The following is a 17,861-nucleotide window of genomic DNA, read 5'->3' as shown; positions in this document are numbered from 1 at the left end:
GAAAAGAAAGAGGTTAATTTATAAAACCAAATAAAAAACAGACAGAGGACTTTATTTGTGGAACAAAAAACTGAATTAAATGAACAGTCTGTCCATTAATGCTGTTAATTGTGCCATGCTCCACTGTGGAAAATACACAGATCTGCTAGGATTCTGCTCTTGCTGGTGGAGCCCACAGTCTGTCTCCACTGAGGGTTCAAGCCAGAACTCTGTGGCAAGAGATTCCTAAAAACTTTTCTTACTTGGTGAATTAATTCATCTCCCAGTTTGCGACAGGCTCAGCCTCTCAGCGGTTTCTTAAATTTAATAGATAAATATAGGAATAATTGGCAGAGCTGATCTTGTTGGTGAATGCTGCCGTTTGAATTATTTGCAGATTCTCGTGAACATCCATAGAGAGCTGCGGCAAGGAAGAGAAAGAGGGACTGCTTAATTCATTCCCCTGCTCCAGAGAAGTCTGTAGTACCTGTGCTAGAATTTAGCAGTTTCTAGGTTATTTCTGTTGGCTGTAGGATGTTGCAGAGGTTGGAATTAAACCCAGGTGGGGAGAAGTTTTGCATTTCATCTGTGCATTTCCTGGTAGCCATCCCTCTTTGCTAGTCAGTGCATGTCTGAAATCTCCACCATCCCTGCTGGGGGTGGACACAAGGTAGCTGTGCCCTGATGTAGATGGGAGCGTGTTAGATCTGCATGGATGAGGGTTACTCGATGCTGAGACTGGCTGGGGGCTGAAGCAGCCCTATCTCCGTCTGTTTCCTCAGTCAGCCTACAGAGGAGGGAGGGAACGGGGAGAACTGGGCCAGAGTGGGTCTGTGATGGAAAGAGGGATCAATACACGAAGGCATCTACCAGTAGTTCATGCAGACTCCTAAGAATAACGTTTGATTCTCTTTGGGAAGCTGAGTGTCACTGTGAAGTGTAGATGAAGAAAAAAATGTCTGGGGAAAAAAACGTTGTTTTGCTGGAATTCCCTCTGGTGATTTAGAAGATTTTATGTTGGAAAAGACACTTTCTCCTGGGCTGTAACTGAAATGAAAGGAAATACATAAAGAAGGTTAATCTATCAACTGAGCTATACCAGCTGCTCCGTGAATGCTGAGGCTTCATGGAGCTTTGAAGTCTCCACTGCCACCCTGCTGAAAGGAGCTGGGGACAGTTAGTTCTTCGCTAACTTCTCATCACCTTTGTCAGCCAGCTTGATCTTCAGATTGTTACAGCAAGAGTGAAATGCTGTTTGTGAAAACAATTGGTGAAAATTTAAACCAAACTGATACCACAAACCATGTACAGAATTTGACACAAAAGCAAGGCCTGGAGCAGAAGTTTTTCCATTCTTATGTCAGGCAGATTCATGACTTTTAAATTTAAACTGCAGTTTGGTTTATTTCTGACATTATAGAATTCTACTTCTTAACTTTAAAGTTAAGACTTTAAGACTTGTTTCTATATATATGTATTTTATGTCTGTATAGAATGCATGTATAAAGTATGTGTATTTATGAATATAAATTACTACATACTTACTGTATGTATATGAAAAAATATGTAGTTGTTTTTCTAACATACCTTACTGGCACACAGAATTATATGCAGTCTTTGGAAAGTGGATTTTTTGAAATGCCGCCATCTCTTTGCTGAGTATTCAAAGAACATTGTAATTATTGCTGTCAATATATTTTAAATGCTTAGTGGAAAAAGTTGAAAACATTTTTGTTAGAACATGCATTTGTTTGTAACCTGTTCAATACATCACCTATTTGTATGCCAGCTGGCTACTTTTCAAAAATGTACTATTATGAAGATATATATGGGGGTTTTTTATCATTGTGATATATTTTTATGCTGTTGTCACACATTAATAGAGATCCAACCCTTCCATAATATCTTCTAGAAATATTTGGGTGACATAAGACTATCCCTTTTCTGGATATATTGGCAAAATTGCTCTTGGCCTCAGTTTGGGAATGCAAGCGATTTTTTTCAGTTCAAAGTAAATGTAGTTGTGCTTGCCAATGGTTACATCAACATGGCAGTGTTCATTTTGTCTGGAAGGTACTAAGCTGTGATGTCTTCATGTCTGGAACTGTGGCTCTGGAACAGGTCTGGGTCCTGGGAATGGACAGCCGGGCAGATGGAGGCCGTGGCTGGCAGCAGCTCGCACAGGGAGCTTCAGGTCGAGGAGGTGCCTCCAGGCACCGTGTGCTTGCTGGCTTCTTCTTGTCATTCAGTGGAGCAACTTGTGGTCATGGTTCTTCATCTGATGATGCCAAAGGCTGCTTGTGCCTCTCTTGAGGTTTTGAGCATTTCAGAGTGTTATTTTCAATGTTTGTGTTTCAACACAGGGCTGCAAGGTGTGAGGGAAGAATAATTTTACAGTATAACCAATCTCTGTGTGAATGTCACCTCAAAGGAAGCCAAGGGCTGTGTTGCTGAAGGTCAGCCTTCCTCCTGGTTGTTGTCAGCTGTGCAGCTCCTTTAGGCTGCCTTTGGGCTGTGCACAGCCGCTTCCTGCTGGGGCATGAGCCGCCGCATGGCAGGGCTGGGCAAATCCTTCTTCTGGTGAAGCCCATATTGAAGTTAGGGTCTGTTAGAAATCTCTTCTGGTTCCCCAGCCTCTGTGTGCAGACAATCAGTGAGTTTGTCCACTCTGTCTTGTGGGTTTTTTCTGCTTCCTTTCTGAGAGCAAAGGTGGTACATTTTTTTAGTGGAAGCGGGGGCAATCCAACACCAGAGGTCATTTGGCTGGTAGATTTTCCCTGCTCACTTTAAAAGTGAAGCTGGCACCTCTTGGAAAATATCTTTCCTATGTTGAAAGTACTTATCTATGCTTTTGTGCTTGTGTCCTTCACAGTTCTTCAGAGCCATGTCTGAACAGGGTTGAGAAACTCCTCTGTGGTGGGCTCTCTCTCTCCTAAACTCTCCTTGGACTCTATTGCGGTCTCAAGGGGGAGTCTGTGCTGTTTATGGATAAATCAAAAGAGGGTAATTTTTTGTTTGCTATTCCACTTAAATCTGGGAGAAAACTGTTGTAGGTTGAGACAGCTAAAACTGGCTGTCTGTAGTTAGCATGGCAAGGGCTGTGGGCTGGATGTCTTTGCCCCCCCCCCCCCAGCCAGGCTGCGTCATCCTGCCACAGCAAGCAGCCAGAGGGAAAAGAGAAACCTGAGATGCACAACATGTAAATACTCCAGAAATACTAGGAATGGCAAGAAGGCCAGCAGTGGCTTCCTCTCTCCCTGAAGATACTGCCATATGCCCACAGATAAATCCAGTTATTTCAGCAGTGTTGGCAAAACTGGTTTTCGACTCCCCGCAGGTCCCAGGCTGGCACGAGCACTGCCCTGTCTTCCCTGGGGCAAGGGGCTGCAGGGCAAGGAGGAGATGTGGGAGACCAGGGAAAAGCAGTGCCATGGGAGTGGCAGGACCTGTGGTATGGCAGCCAGGGTATGGGGCAGCTGTCTTGGGCAGAGGGCCTCAGTGGGGCAGTGCACCTTCATGCATGCCATCCCCCTGACCTGGTTTTGGGGTGCAGGATTGAGGCTGGCATGGGGGCTGAGCACTGGAGGCAGGACACATGCCTCCTGCTTGTGTCCTGTGCTGTCTCCTTTGCATTTTGAGATCTGATGGGGTCGTGCCACAATATGGAATAGCTGCAAGCAGATCACTTTTATGACTTATTACTGCAATAAAATTACAAATTTATGGCAGTCAGAGATCTAGGCATGTGCCCATAATTTTTCCTTGTTGCTGTGTATTGCCCAGATAGTTGGCACATGAACTGAACTGACCTGTGGGAGAAAGAGATGATGCTGGGTGTGCTGCCCCTTTCCTGCTTAGTGCCTTGGGCCCTGGCATTCCATCCTGGAGCGTGGCACCGCCAGGGATGCAGGGCTGGCAAAGCACAGCAGGAGCTTTTGGATTTGGACAGCAGGAAACAGTGTACCAATGCAGCACCTCCTCTGAGAGATCTTCTTTATCAGCTTGTGCCAAACCTCGGGTACCACTTTCCTGGCCTTGTTACTGCTACAGATGGAAGGTGTGTGGTGGGTTTTGGTTTGGGGCTTTTTTTGTGGGCTTATTTGTTTGTTTGTATTTTTATATTTTGGGGGTTTTTTGGTGGGTTGTGCAGTTTGTTTTTGGTGGTTTTTTTGCTTGTTTTCTTGGAGTTTTGGTGTTGATTTTGTTTATGTGTATATGTGTGGTATTTTGTTTTGTTGTTTTTTGGTTTTTTTTTAAATTAATTTTTAATGGGAGGGGGAGATACTTAACTGTCTAGGAATGCCAGGGTCAAGAATTCACTTTCAGCTCCTGGTTCCACTCTTCTGTACATAGCCCTTCTCCCTCCATGCCATCTGTCTGTTGAAATTAATGCTTTAATACCCTCTGCAGGGTAGCATTGCTATTTATTTATTCCAATGTTTAAATTTATTTTTGACTTTTAAGATTAAGCTGGAGTGCCCAGGCATCATCGTGGACTGTGAAAATCCCAAGACAGCATGTCACATAGGCTCTTGAAAAGGGGGGAAATATGTGAAATGCTGGTTTTGTCTGTTTTCCTTGGCTTGCTTTCCTAGCTGTGCTCCTGGGGCAGGGGAGGGGACCAAGGCCCCTCCCAGAACTTAATTTCTGTGGTGTGACCCAAAGCAGAGAACATTTGGTATGCAATGCCCCAGAGTCCTGGGCACCTGGATACCACCTTGCTGCTCCTCTGCTCCTTGCAGTCCTTCCCTGCTGGCTGCACTCTGGAATTCAGGCACAGTCTCCTCAGAATAGCCTTGGAACTCCTAGACTTCTGACTTGCATGGCTTTTTTTCCCTTCAGAGGTAGCCGGAGTCTGAGACCATTCCACAACAGTACTTCTTTAACAGAAGAAAGATTTGAAGTATCATAACCTAATTAGCAATCTTGTGTTTCTCATCTTTATCTGCCACCAGGAACATGTCCCAGGGTGGGCTCAGGGATCCCACCTGAATCTGCAGCACATCCTGGGAACCCTGTTCCTTTCTATTTCCTTCCTTTGTTATAGTCTATTTTCTGTCTGTGCTTGGGGGGGTGTTGTTTGGGTTTTATTTGACTCCAGTTTAGTGTGTGACTCAGCATTGCTGTATGTTTTGTTCTGCTGCTGGTTTCTGCATTCCCCAAACCTCCTGGTGCTCTCAGCTGATAGCACCAGTGTCTTACCCTAAATTTGTGTCTGTGATCTCCATACAAGCCACCACCCTCCTTTGCTTGCTGAGGTCTTGCCTTGGCCATGCCATCCTATGGTGGAGACCATGTTTACCTGGAGATAGCATGCACATTAGCCAGTAATTGTCATATTAATTGCTTCGTGATAATGGCATGGTATCAAGCAGGGTCCATGCAGACAGATTCCCATTTACCCCACTGGCCCGGCTGCCCTGGTCCTCTTTGGGTGCCCACTCAGTTGCTGGGGAGCTCAGCTCCTGCCATCAGTATCTGGAGCTGGTGCTTTCTTTCCCGTGTGTCTGGATAGGATATGTCCTTTTTATTTTACATCCTGGAGCCTTTAATTACTCTCAACAAGTCCCTTTCACACTTCGAAAATCCTGTAGCAATTTCAGTTTGAATTGCTTTCTCTGAGGCTTTGCTTTAGATGAGTGCACCTGCTCTGGGGTTCCAGTGGTAATTGGGCTGTAATAGTTATGATCCTTTAAATGCACTTAAGGTACCATGAGCTTTAAGAACTGATAACGATGCAATCTGGCATCTCAGCACTGTTTTTGTCTTGTCTCTGAGCATTTTGGTTTAAATTGTATTGTTTTGCCATTTGTGAAGATTACAGATATTCACAGGTTTTAGAACTTGGATGTATTTAATCAAATGCTGCCCTGTGTTCATGTACCCATCCCACAGATCTGGGTCCTGGGCTGCTCCTCATTTCCCACTCTGCCAAACCCCTGCTGAGCTCAGTGGGAGTTTTGCCAGAACAAGGCCCTAAAAAAGAAGTATGACTCATTTGAGCAGTTGTGCTCATTTGTGCACCAGTCCAGGCTCACGTTAAAAGGATATTAAACAAAAAATACTAAAGAACCTTCTTGTCTTGTCCTTGCCTAGAGCAAACATTTATCCTGGGACTGGTCCAGCAGGGTAAAGACAGCTTTTCCTCTGGTTCATGTGTTACTTAGGATTTTGTGGTGTGGATACTGTCAGAGCTTTTACAGTTCTCTGCTGCCTTAATTCCCCTCTAAGGAGGCAGAACAGGGAGTGGGACAAAGAAAAGAGAAAGGCATCTCTCTCAGGCATGTACAGTAGCAAGAGGTGTACAGCCTGTAGCCTGCTGCTGAACTGAGAAAATAAAATTTCCAAAATTACCAGTTGTGAGTGTGATAATGAACTGAAAGCAAATATGGTTCAGTTTGCTGTGAATCATTCTTAGGGGGTTTAACTGGGCTTGGATGAGCTGGCATTGTTGCACTGCAAGAATAGAGTTGTTTCAGAATTAGACAGGCATATCTGCTTGGCAATGCAGAGCTGCAGCATCCCAATGGTACTGGGAAAATTCACCCTCAAAAAGGCTTCCTAGGATGGTTTGAGGAAGTTCTGTGGGTGGGGAAGGAGCCATCTTCTCTAACAAGGTCCCAGGACCTGGGAATTCACCTGCTGGGACCAAATGCTGTCTCCTCTCTTTGAATTTCCCTCAGATGAATACTTTGAGTTAAGGTAGTCATTGTGGGATGGAAGATTTTCCTTCACCAAAAAAACCGTCTAAACTCTGCTGGCAGGGAAAAGGGGCCACGAAATTACGATAATGGTAACTGCTATAATGAGATGTTACTGTAAACAAAAATAAGCATTTTTGTGCTCTTCCTTCCAGCAGGAATTTAAATTCTCAAAGCAGAACCACCTGTTCAGAATGGCTCAGACAATGTTCTACATCCAGGCAATGAAAATACTTTCCTTAGGGAAGTGATTGTAGTTTAGCTCCATGAGAGGTACAGGTATGGGGTGATGCCCTAACTTGGTGTTTGACTGGTGTAGCCTGACTAACCTGTGCTGTACAGAGACCCTGAAAATGGGAACTGCTCTGTCCTGTAGTGGGGAGGCACAGAAATTGCGTATTGCCCTCTTTAAAGCCATGGTCGTGATTATGGGATGAGGCAAAGAGATTTATATAAGCTATTCTCATTAATGCCAGTGGGAATTACTCAGAGCTATACAAGTGCATCACAGTAAGAAATGTGCTTTGGCAGTTCACTATTAATATTTGAAGATAGTGCAAGCGAAGTCTCCTTCTCTGAGTCAAGTGGGCAAAAGTTAGAGATTTGGCAGGGAGAAGGGAGGGGAAATGTTGTTATTTCTGTCATTGGAGGGGTTATAGAAAGGTGAACCATTCATACATACAGATCCTCAGATACAAGGCATTGCACATGTATGTGGCATGTTAGCTGTTCCCATGATTATAACTGCAGGTATTTAGCTACTGTCTGCTGGTTACTGATGGGCAAGAGCCCATCTCTCTTTTTAGGAGCTGCTGACCATCTTTGCTGACCCACTCAGTGCTGGTGCTCACCATGGGGCAAGAAAGGCTGCTGCCATTCTGTCTGCAGATACATGCTGTACTTAAACAAGATGGGGAGACTGTAGGCAGCAGAAGCAAGGCATAAGTAAAATCAAAATTTGTGATTTTAGTCTAGTGAAATATCTCAAAGAGCTTGATTTGTTTGAAGCGTCCATCGAAGCGGGTAGAAAGGACTGTGTATTTATATGAGGTACAGTGAAAGGCAGACATTGACCTCTACTTGATGTTTCTGAGTTAGTCTTTATTCCTTTGTTTGGTTTGCATCACTAACAAGATTTTAAGTTGGTTTCCTTATATTTTGCTTTTTTTTTTTTTTTTTTTTTTTTCTTTTGGCTTGAGTAGGCACGTAGTTTCAGTCTTTCAGAAAACGTGAGTTCCAGTAGGAAGTATTATTGTATTTATGGATCCTGTCTGTCCTACAGTTTTCCCAGTAAAGCCATGCAACCACCTTCTAGAATTCACCCTCCTTCCATGGATGGCAGAGCTGGGCTGCAGCTGGTAGCAGTGTGGTACTGTGGTGCTCGTCCAGTCTCTGTAAGAACTGTGGCTAATTCCTGCCATGCTGTTCCTATGAATTTTCTTTATTATTCTTAGCATTATTTACATAGTTTTTTATGGAAACTCGTTCCACTGAAACAAGATAAAGTAAAATTTACTATTCCTGACAGATGTTGACAGCTTTGGAACAATGCAGGACACGCTGATTGCATCCGTGCAGTGCCACTGGCTCGGAAGAAGGTTCACCAAAGCAGATGAGTCCTGCCTCTCACCCTGCGGATGATAAATGCCAGAGGTAACCTTTATAGCAGCACGTTTCAGGTGACAGTCCAGCCTGAAGCCCAGGGTTCCCCTACTGACAGGTCCTTGCTCATGGCTGCACAAGTTGAAATTAATCAGTTTGCACATTCCCGGCAAATGACCTGGTGAGGAAAAGTTGGTGCTATGGATACTTGGTGCAAACCACCTTCAGGACTTTTTACTCAAAGTCTAGGGTCTTGGAGATCATCAGCTGCTACACATAACACTGAGGATGGCTGTGTGTACCCTCAAGTTGAAAGCAGAGGATTTAACAAGAGGACAGCCACAGAGAAAGCACATTTCTCTCTCAGCTGAGCAGTGGCCAAATCCTGACCCAATGTCTATACCTCTTATCACCCTATATGGCAGGAACTCTGATAGGGTTTAGCAGCACAATGGTATGTGCTGTTTTGATACTTCAACAGAGATAACAGCATGCCTAAATAAATCCTGTTTGATGCTTAAATAAGGATTTCATCCTGCTATGTCTGTAGGCAGATACTAAACCGAGTTTATAATTCACAGTTCAAGAATTTGATCCTTTCTTTCATTTTCTTTTTTTGCATTCCAACTTGGAGTATTTTAACTAGGTGGTAATTATGGAAAGGAAATAAAGAACGTAATCACATAATAGTCATATGGAATAAAGTTAGCAGATAATTAGGTGCTGGAAACCATGGACCTAAGAAGGTCCAGTTACTTCCTTAATACTGATATTTAATTGGACATTAAAAAGTAGAAATTCTTGAATGTTCACTGCTTTCCTGTTATTAAAAAACAGTCAAACAAGTGAGGGTGCATGTCTCCCGTGCCTTGCTATGTGGCAACAGTTACAGGGTAAAACTACTTGAACACCCTGCCACTCTTACCATATCTGCTGCTTAACAACTGTTAGCACCATCAGGGCCCAGCCAGGAGCACCACACTTGTAAGGCCACAGCACGTTTTAGACTACAGTTAAAACTTCTGCTGCTTTTACTATTCCTCCTCATTGTAGTTTAAGTAACTGAAGCTGAGCCTAGCTGCAGGATGGGTAAGGCTGCAGGAGGTTGGCTGGAGTGTGGTTCCCTCCTGAGTGCAGGCATGGGCCAGTGGTGGGAGCTGGGGACAGCTGTGAGCACCAGGGAGAAAACCCAGGTGAGGGCAGCTCGGTGGTTGTTGGGAAGGGAAAAAGATATTTTTATTCCAGCAGCTAAAACCCTTTTGTATTTTGGTTTCTTTTAGCAGCTATTTATCCAAAACATTTGGGAGAAAAGCTGTCTCTTTATTAAATATTTAACACCCTTGCCTTCAGCTGTGGGCTGAGAAAGCTCCCAATCCACACGTGAGTCACCAAGAACTCCTCCGACAGAAGCAGAGGAATTCCAGACTGGAGATTGCTAGAGGAATAAAAAGTTTCCTGATTTGGAAAAAGTCCAAAACGGTTCGCATCTCTCATATATCATAAAACTAGCACTGCAGTCAGTCTGCTGGGTATCTGGACAAGGAGTCCCAGAGACCCAGATATGAAGTGGAGAAGCTCTCATAGTGCTAGGGAGCATCACACCCTATATAATACAGATGACAAGTACACCCAGTAACTGGTCTTTTATTAAATGCTGTCTGCATTTGGATCCTGACATGTCAGAGGTGACAAGGTGTAGATCACTGCTTCCTGTAGTAGTTTGTTCCACTGGTGAATTAGTGCTAGTTTTAATCCGTTCAGCTTTCACCTCCAGCCATCCATTAGCAGGCATCTCTCAGCAAAGCCAGGAGATCCATGACGTTGAAGTGCCCTCTCTCTCAGGATGACAGTCTGGGATTCATGTTTAGAGAGCAGGAGTGCAGGCTCCTGAAAAAAGAGCGTATGGTAACAAATGGTGTGATAAGAATGAGTTGTGATAACAAAAAAGGTCACTGCTATCCTAGAAGTGCTGGTGGTGAGCACTGTGCTTACATGTGCTGTGCAGGTGTTGAGCATGGGATCAACTCTTGTTATTTCTTTTAAAGTGACAGGAACTGAATGAATAAAATAAGATGAAACTTTTTTGGCATGTTTCTCCCTTTGGCCAAATTATTTTATCAACATCCTAAAGAATTTTTCAGCTGCAGAGGTATATGTCAGTCTTTGTCCCATGGCCAATTACAGAGGCATCTCCAGCAGTGGTTTTACACCTCTTTCCGCTGCGGACCACTTAAAAAATTTTACTGGTGATGAGGGTTCCTCATATAGCAAACTTACACCTCCTGACAAGAAGTTTACTCCTCCCATTACTATTTGTAGATACTTAAATGAGGTTTACAGTATATAGCAATGTTTTCACTTGTTTAAAACCATTGGTCTGTGACACAGGTAGTGTCTGTGCACTCCGAGATCACTCCTACAGGGAAGACATGGCCATTAAACATTTTTTAAGGCCATGTCCTCTGAGTACTTTAAAGGAACTTCTTGTAGCTAATGTGCCTGATTCTGATTTCAAAGCAATGTTTCTGTATTGCCTTGTTTTGAGTTTATTCCTGATTTAAGATTATGAGAGAAAGATCATTTTTCTTCTGGTGCTTGAGCTTAGAAGTACAAACCTTACAGCTTTACCACCTAGACCTACATGGTGCCTATTGGAAGGTGAGGGGTGACACCAGTAGCATGTGTTAGAAACGCGTCCTCACTTGGACGGCACTGACTGGCCAACATATTCTGGTACAAGTCACTTGGCTCCCTTGACCAGGACCTCTGCCTTCTGCAGGTGGGACCTGCACAGCTACCTTTTCTGTGTGCCTGTCTTTTGGGTAGAAAGGGTTAACAAATATGACTCTTTCTGGCCTGTGCTCTGTTGCCCTATCTGGGAGGAGTGAATGAGGTTGTCCATAGTCAGTTTGAACATTAAAGACTGAAAGCGGTCAGATTTGGTGGGCATTCTGCAAATAACTGGAGACAAGATGATCAGGAGGTAGTTTGTACCAGCACTATGGAAAATGTTAAGACCCTTTTTAAAACTCATTGACCAGATGTGCTGCAATGTGTACCTGGAGGAAGGTGTGTGTAAGGACTCCTTACCAGGAGGAGCTGGTGTGACCTTCCACCTGTGCCTGAGCTGGCTGACACAGCTGGCAGCCCCATTGCCTACCCATAGCTCAAATTGCCCAATACTGCAATCACCAGCTCTTTGATGAAAGGCGGGTTCATGTATCAGATTGTTGAGCATTAGGGATAGGGGATTAGATTTGCAGTGTAATCTTTCTGTAATATGCCTCTTGATCCAGAGGCTGTGCTTTATAAAAGAGCTTTTTTCTCTCTGACATTCAGGAGGCCTGCTCGGGGACGACTATCTTCTACCTTCATATGCCGATAGTAAGGCTGCTGACCTGATGTTTGTGAAGGTCACAGCTGCACCAGGCAAAATTAGTTCTGTGCAGGACAGTTAAGTAGATTGGATTTTCTCAGTTGTAGTTGATTTGCTTTCATCTGGGTTCCTCTTGCAAAACCATTTAAAGTCCATTCCCCTCTGCCCCGTACTGCCTATTTATGGGAAAAGCCTGGAAGGGGGATATTCCTGCCTGGGGTCCAATTCTGCTTCAAGCCTTATTCTTATATCTTTCCAGGAAAGTGTCTACAGAGGCTGGGGCAGGCTGTGTAACCACTCTGGAGCCTTGGGTTGTATTTCATCCCATCATGAATGTTGTAGGGCCAGTTGGGCTGGTCCTCCCCTGTGTCAGTTGACTGCAGGTTTGCACTGTCTGCTTTCGATACAGAACTCTTCTGGGACCCTTCTGCATATTCGTGGTAATGTCGCTGCAATTTTAACTGAGCCCCTTTCCAGTCCAGCTTTGTTTCTGGAGCCAGTTAATGCCAGTTAATCTGAGTCAAAATGCATCAGAGCCTGTGTCTTCTAATCAAGGAAAAAGATTTCTGATTTGAGTACCAGATTTGGCTGGTTGTGTTCTGGCCACTAGGAAACCCGTCAGCTACCTGGCTGTGCTGGCAAAACATGACATATGGTTGTGCGTGGGAAGCCTGTTCCTTGCGAGCATGGTGAGGTACAAGAGGGAGAGTGATTTTCACCCAGCTTTTCAATGACTTTGCCAACGGGATATAATTATGGTGGATCTCTGCCTGCTGCCTCAGGTTGCAGAGCAACCACCAATGGAAAAGACCTCTTGTTTCTAGGCATCCTCATGTTTTCAATCTCTTTTATTTTAAAATGTAGTGAAACCTGAAGTCTGCAGAAATCATTGCCTGGTGCATTTGGGAAGAGATAACTGGAATTTTTGGCAGACTCACTGACAAAGTGAGGGCTCTGCAACACTGATGATAGACTGTATGATCCCATTTCATCTCCATGGTGCAAATGGGGAAAATTCATAGGTCAAGATTCAAGGTTTGCTTGAGGGCCTGGCAGGGGCAATGTGGTGTGTGAAGGGGCTATCTCCTTCTTTGCTAAGTCACCTTCAGCCCAACAAAAATCTTTGCTGCCTGGGACTATATGGAAAAAGGGAGTATGGAGATAATTGAAGCAAAGGAGAGCTATTCTGTGGTATGTTCCCGCCTCCCCAAAACTGTAGATGATCAGAGTTTAAAGGAGATGAGCTTTAATTGCTCCCAGAGCTTCATGTCTCTCTTCTCTGGATACCAGAACAGTGCTGGCAGCACTTCTGGGTCCTGAGGAGTAGGGTCCAGCCTGCCTGAGGGAACTGAGAGGGACACAGAGAGCAGGTTTGTCCCCCAGTCCATGTGTGCCAAGCAGATACCCTTGACCTGGTTGCTGTGATCAGTTGTATTAACACAGAGCCTGTGTAACTCTGGGACTGTGGCATTCTGCAGACTGGCCTGGAACTGATGCTGGAATGTCACAGAGTAGAAACTGTTGGAAAAGAGAAGCAGTAAAACAAGATTTTTTGATTTAATTTTCTTTTCTAAAAGCTTTGCTAACTACCCTTGTCCTGTACTGTGCTGAAAACATGCAATAATTCCCATTTGTATTTGGCATTTTCTTTTGCTTTTTATTGGTATCTCCTCTGACGTTGTGGCAGTATGTCCTGTGCTGGATTACAGGTATAAATACTGCTTTGGGGTTAGGCTTTTTAGTCAACATGCATTTGGGAAAAGTGTTAGCAGCTGTCAAGGGGACTGTGCGCAGCCTGTGAACGTGAAGTAGTTGGAAACATCAGCATCCTTTGTGTCTGTGTTTCAGAGTAAGTCTGAGGCATGAGGATTTTAGGTTTTGTTTTCAGACAGTATTACATTAGGAATATGAAGTATTTGACAGTTCTCTTATATTTACTCTTTTAATGTCAAAATGTGTCACATCTGGTATTAATTGGTGGAAAATTATGGCTCTAATTTACCAATTTGATTGTCTGGGAAAACTGAAGAGAGTGCAACATAATAAATGAATGCCTATTAATCTTTAAAATTTGTCTGTTTACTGTCTGTGGTGCTGTAAACAGCTTTCTGGAAATACTGTTATTCATGGAGAAGAATTACTGCCTGGGAGGGCCATGGCCAAAGTGTTTCAGAGTCACTGAGGGGACAATGTGGCCTGCAGAAATCCTGGCCCAGTGGTGGCTTAGACACGCACGTGAGGAAGGGTCTCCTCCAGGGAGGAAGGAGGCTGCCATTTGTTACTAACCCTGTGGGGGGCAGGTACAGTGTCCCCATTGCCTTGTGTGTGCCAGCCTGTCCCACACTGTCCTGGCTGTGGGGCAGGAGGAGCAGCACAGGGAAATGGCCTTTGCTCTTCTCTTTCCTTTCACCTGCAGCTGTTACCTCCCTGTGGGTTTCTTTGTCCAGGGCACAGGCTACTGTTTGATTGATGCCAAAATAAACATATTTGTCCACAGTAGTTGTATTAATCATTATTAATGAACATACATTTCCAACCAGAGCTCTCCCAAACCCTGGATTTTTTCAAACTTGCCGACACAGGAGCATAGGCAAACGAAGCGAGGTTGTTCTTCCTGGGGTTGCAGATGAAACAGGTTGTCTGGCAGCAGCGGGTGGATCACACCCAGAGCGCAGATGCACTTTGGCAGGGCACTGTCACTCTGCCCTGACAACCCCAGCTCTAACGAGACAGGCCTCCACTGCCTCTGCAAGAGACAGGCAGGCAAAGCAGAGGAAGCTGGTGGCAGCACACTGTTACTTGGGTACTGTGTGTGGATGGTGACAGGCTCAATAGCTTTTCTATCAAAAGACACACATGTGTTTGTGAAAATACTTTTTTGAAGGATCAAATACCAGGTGCTTATTTTAGGAGCAGAAAGCCCTGAAACATGCCAACTCTGGAATAAGCTGATTCTGAAAGCTGACATATTCTGTATGATTATTCCAGTATACGCCATCTGTCACTAGCATATCCAAATATTTATGTATTTTGATTATTATAACTGTTACGAGGTTACTGAAGCTCATAAATAGTTTCATTTTCAGCAATCACTTTATTACTCTTCCATGGTTTAATAATGACATTTTGCATGTGCCTGTTCAGACTCTGACACAAGGAAGCATGGCTATGCAAGTGACAGCCTTCTCACAAAAAGCCTGTGGCCGGGGGATGCCTGAGTCTGTGTCCTGCCTGGGTCTGTGCCAGTTCCCACTCCCTTCATCTCCTTGGGCTTCAGACTGTGCTGTGCTTTCATTCAACTCCATCCTGCCTTGTCAAGTGACTTCGCTTAGATTGGCAAATGATATAATATGACTAATTATGTTTAATGCAGATAATGTCTTATAATCAAAATAAAGAGTGGATTGCAAACAGATCCTTAAAGGGCACCAGGCGTAGAATTGACGCTGTATTTATTACCAATAACATCACTGAAGTGCTAACAGCTGCTCTGCTCCAGCAAGTGCAGCCCCTTTGTGGAGTTTTCCAGAAGAAGGGCTAAGTGTATCAGAAGCACATTACAGCTGATAATAGTAATTAGTTCAGTAGAGCTCAAAATGTTTTGTAAAATATTATTATCTTGATTTTGCTACTCTGCAAACCGTGGCAGAGAAACAGCCTCCTTGGCTCAGAGGAGTCACTGCCGTCTGTGGGGGTGGTCTTGGCTCTGGTGCAGGGCTGCTGCCCTCTCCTTGGACCATATTGCTGTCTCCAGCTGAGTCTAGAAATCTAAGGGATGTGCCTTTTCTATCCCTGCCTTCATTTTCACCAGTGTTGGCAAAGAGACTTCAGTAGATGGAGGAGTGCACTGCTGTGGAAGTAGATTTGTGTGTTAGATTTTTGAAAAGCCATTGTTAAGCTGAAAAAGGAAACCACAAGCTATAAAGGTTGACAAAGCTCCTCTGTAAGGGACTCCTATTTTGCTGTGTACATTTGTTTTCTCTTGCTTACTAAAGGGATAAGGTGCAATCTAGGTTTCAGAGAGAGATGGCTGATTAATCTGTCTGCCAGGTACATATGGAAATAAATTAGCAAATGGTGCATCTGGGATTAGACTACAGCAGAGATGATAAATTATTGCCATCTTCCATGGCTGTATTACTGAAGCTTCACTGGGTTCCCAGTACTCAGTTGCTTGCTATTCACATGGTATTACTGTGGCTGTGGGATGGAAAGCCTCTGTATTTGATGCAATTTTCTGTGATATGCTAGTTTGGAACTGATCTGGTCAGACCCGTAAGGATATGCTGTATACTTGGATTAAGTATAAGTAAAGAGATTTGATTTGGTTCTTCTGCTCTGCATGAATTTCTGCTGGTTTCTGAGTACAGGAATGCTCAGGAAGGAGAAAGGCAAGGACCTGCAAGAGGTTTTTCCACTGTCTACAGTCACCCTCCACCCTTTATCCCAAATAGCAGTTATTTATCTATGCTAACACAAAGTTGTGAGGTCCTGGAAGAGAGTATTCTCTGGCCTAAACCTTTCCCACCCTCCTGGCTTGACCCAGATGTAGTTCCAGATTGCACAACTCCATCTTATCTCTGAGATCAAGAGTGAAACACCACGAGGGCAGGTGGTATTTGCACTGAATGCTGATACAGACTTCTCAGCTGTGTCTCTGCTTCTGCTGCATTTTTATGTCTGTTTAAACTGATGTGTAGCTGATGGGCTGGCAGCTGAGACATACCAGCAATGCCTACAACAGGACATGCAAGTGGAGTAAATGTGACAGCAGACACGTGGTGTACTGCCTTTCTGGAGGAAGAAAGGGTCATGCAGAAGTTCTCATCAAGTCTGTGGCAGTAACAGCTGTGATGCAGAGGTGCCAGATCCTGTGGCACAGCAGGGAGCTGCGGGAGTGGTGGCAGCACTGCTGGAAAAGCTGCAGCTGGGCTTTCAACAGCAGTTTGCGGCCTGGTATGGAGACCCGGTGTCTCCAGGGCGACCTGCATGGGCATTCCAAGTCTGTCAAAACCAGTGCTCATGCTGGAAGCTGTGCTGGGGACTGCTTCTGCAGGCTGACTCTGGGGCACAGGGTGGAGATGAGCAGCAGAGGATTCCTGTAGCGCTGCTGGGTGCTGGTTGTTACCCAGTTCCCACCTGTGGCACTGGCGAGTGGACACGAGCCTGGCACGGGGAACAGCCAGCCACGTGCTGCACCTTCAGGCTGGGCAAGGTGAAGTGCTGGGCTCGAGGGGCTGGGTGGCTGTGGCCACTGGTTTTCTTCTCCAGTCACACCTTGAGTTCTGTGAGTCAAGCACAATTAGGATGTGTGTCTTTGTAATTGAGTAAGGCTGAGGAGAGCAGTGCCTTTCGTTACAAGATGCATGGGTGGGTGCCGAGCTGTAAATCTGAGCTAGCGAGGATTCTGAGAGCTGTGTTCAATTAATCCAAACACAGAAATGTTTACTAGAAATAGATCTATTTTCCAGTGACTTTATTTGCAAATTTTGGTTAACAACAGCAGTTTAGTCCTAATACGATCATGTCAAGCAGCAAGTGGGACTTACTGTTGTTCCTGGCCTTTCCCACAAAGTATTTTGAGCAGAATGTGGAGTGAGTCAAAGGAAGCACTGGCTGATGGATGAACAGATTGCGGCACAGCCATCTATTTTATTGCGCACTTCCAGGGAAACCCCAGAAAATTAGATGTGCAGTTTTTAACTATACAGAGAAAACTAAAGAAATTACATTATGAATTAAAAATTAGGTGGAAATGCCTACTGTCTCATAAACAATTCAGGAATAACTCCCTCTAAAATATTCTGGTTTATGCACACATTTAATTTGTGCTCTGGGAGCAGAATAAAGTTGCTAAGATAAAACAGTCTAATAATGATTTATGTAAATTTATTTGAACAAAGCAATGATGTAGTTGCCTATAGTAAATAGTTTGGAATGTGAAATGGTATTTACGAACTGCTTCTCTCTATATGAATACAATACATGATAGGGGAAGCTACGTGAAGAAAACATAATTTTACATTCAAAAGGGACTCTGATGCAGTGTCTAGTGAGCAGGACAGCCAGTCGAACAGATTGCTGAGTGTCTGATAAAATAATCTCTAGCTTGATTCTTCCTAGGCTATTTATAGCCCGTGTTTAATTTAAAATTTAGGTATGTGCTGCAGATGACCCTAACAATCCTACCAGGGCCATGTATG

General features: G+C 44.3%; 1 protein-coding gene across 12 annotated transcripts in view; it reads left to right on the top strand.

Annotated features, from left to right (window-relative positions):
- FOXN3 (forkhead box N3) overlaps window positions 1-17,861 on the top strand; it is a 205,246-nt gene that overhangs the window by 29,820 nt on the left and 157,565 nt on the right. For 7 of the 12 annotated variants that reach the window (XM_086894338.1, XM_086894337.1, XM_086894331.1 and 4 more), the window contains exon 2: window positions 8,209-8,333. The exons of 4 other annotated variants lie outside the window; for them this stretch is intronic. The gene's annotated coding sequence lies outside the window, so the exon portion shown is untranslated. Of the gene's footprint in view, window positions 1-8,208; window positions 8,334-12,077; window positions 12,099-17,861 lie in introns of those variants that run through there. One more of the 12 variants, XM_086894321.1, reaches the window with a different exon arrangement.

Source organism: Cyanistes caeruleus, chromosome 6, assembly GCF_971803275.1.
Source record: "Cyanistes caeruleus chromosome 6, bCyaCae1.hap1.1, whole genome shotgun sequence".
Classification (NCBI taxonomy): domain Eukaryota; kingdom Metazoa; phylum Chordata; class Aves; order Passeriformes; family Paridae; genus Cyanistes; species Cyanistes caeruleus.
This window is presented reverse-complemented; position numbering and strand designations above follow the sequence as displayed.